Here is a 2485-nt window from a genome sequence, read left to right on the forward strand (position 1 = left end):
TCAGAATCGGATGCCATCGCCTTGCAGGCAGACTTAGATAGAATGAATGAATGGACGGATAGATGGCAAATGCAATTTAATATCAATAAATGTAAAGTGCTTAGCGTAGGTAGAGGAAACCCACACAATAGGTACACATTAGACAACCAAACTCTGGTAGGTACAGGGTACGAGAAAGATTTAGGAGTTATAGTTAGCTCTGAACTCCGTCTAGGGAAACAATGCATAGAAGCCAGAAACAAGGCAAATAGGGTACTAGGATTCATTTTTAGGAGTGTTAAAAGTAGAAGGCCGGGAGTAATATTAAAGTTATACTTGGCGCTGGTCAGACCTCATCTAGACTACGCGGTGCAGTTCTGGTCCCCACATTACAGGAAAGATATAGGTCTATTAGAATCAGTACAGAGGAGAATGACTAAAAGGATACAGGGGATGAGGAGTATTCCTTACGAGGCAAGGTCGAAGCTGTTAAATTTACATTCCTTAGAGAGACGTAGGTTAAGAGGGGACCTGATAGAAGTCTTTAAGTGGTATAAGGGTTTTAACAAGGGAGATGTAAGCAAAATTCTTAGGATCAGCAACCAGGGTAGAACAAGAAATAACGGGTTCAAGCTTGAAAAATTTAGGTTTACGAAGGAGATAGGAAAAAATTGGTTCTCAAATAGAGTGGTAGATGAGTGGAACGGACTCAGTAATCATGTAGTTAGTGAAAGGACACTAGAGAGCTTTAAGAGAAGATTAGACAAGTTTATGGATGGGGATAGCAGATGGAAATAGGTAGGTGTGTTTCATACAGGGACTGCCACGTGTAAGCCTGGTCGCTTCTTGCAGCTTCCCTTATTTCTTATGTTCTTATGTTCTCTCTCTCTCTCTCTCTCTCTCTCTCTCTCTCTCTCTCTCTCTCTCTCTCTCTCTCTCTCTCTCTCTCTCTCTCTCTCTCTCTCTCTCTCGCCAAGAGGGATGCCCACAACAGATCAAAATCCTTCAGTAATAACGAAGAACACACTAAATTCGTTGAGCTAAAACGTGAAGCAAACACAGGAAAAGGTCCACTGAGTTACATGTTGCTAACCAAAGTAAAACGAACCTGAAGGAATTTTACAGCCTGGCAAAAAAGAGTGATTACTTCAACTATTGGACCCATAATTGACGTAAATGGAGATCACACCAACGACGAGGAGTAAATTAGTAACATTCTTAACACTTTCCTTGCCTCATTATTTACAGCAGAAGACCTCAGCGACATCCCTACGGCGCCAGCAGTCCAAATTAATAACACCAACGTTCTAAGCAGCATCAGTATAACAGAAAGTGACGTGTCAAAATGCATCGATAAACTTGAAGTTAGGAAGGCACCCGGGCCTGACACGATCTCACCCCGCAGCTTAAAAGAAGCGAAATCCGAATTAGTTAAACCACTAACCGAATTAATTAAACCACTAACCGTAACCACTAACCACTAACCGGTACAATGCCTAATGAATGGAAGCTTGCTAACGTAACTCCTATTAAAAAAAAAGGACAGTAAATCTTTAACAATCTTTACCGGTCAATTAACTTAACCTCAGTCGTATGGAAAATGCTTGAAACACAAATAAGAGATAAAACTCGTTAATCACTTAAAAAAAAAAAAAATAAAAATACTCAACAGGGCTTCCACAACGAACGCTTTTGTTTGACGAACCTCTTAGACTTCTTCTATGATATATAGATTAGGGTATTACCAGTATAATATCGAAATTTGTTGATTACACCAAAATAGTGAATTTGTAGTCTCTAACGAACAGCTAATAGAAATGCAGAAAAATCTAGATAAACTGATAGAGTGGGGGCAAAAGCTAGTAAATGAATTTTAATGGAAGTGTAGCGGGACACAAGTCACCGCTCCTAGCACTCCGTTTTCTATTTCATTATCACCCTTCAGTTTTCACTCTCTCTACTGCACACGCTCTTGTCTTTCATCCCTTTTTCATCACTTTATACATTTCTCTTACTTGTCACATTCTGTGCACGCTCTTTTACACATGTATTACACATCTTCTCAATACATCTTACTACTCCTTTCTTCACACAGACATACACACACACATACGAGTACACTCTCTTTTTCCATAATTTTGTATGTGTCGTTTGTTATGTTTAGTAATTGTTATATATATTGTTCATATTTTTACCTGAATAAACAGAGAATACCCAGGCTAAGTTTCCTTTGCCAGAGCTACACAGTTATGACACTGGAAATGTTACCCTTCAAGGACTAAACACTGCTATGACCAAGAGTCGTAGTTGGGAGCCTAAACTTCTCGCTTGAGCAACTTCCGGGCGGCCAAGTAGCACCTCATCTTCGCTACAATTGGTGACCCCGTTGTTTTTCCGGAGTGAGCAGCCAAGTCCACCCTGCTGATATCCTCCAGCCACCCGGCCAAGGCGACGCGGTCGGCTACAGGCGAATCTTCCGGCAGCTGCCCCTTCGCCGGTGTCGCCG

This window comes from Scylla paramamosain, chromosome 16, assembly GCF_035594125.1.
Source record: "Scylla paramamosain isolate STU-SP2022 chromosome 16, ASM3559412v1, whole genome shotgun sequence".
Classification (NCBI taxonomy): Eukaryota; Metazoa; Arthropoda; class Malacostraca; order Decapoda; family Portunidae; genus Scylla; species Scylla paramamosain.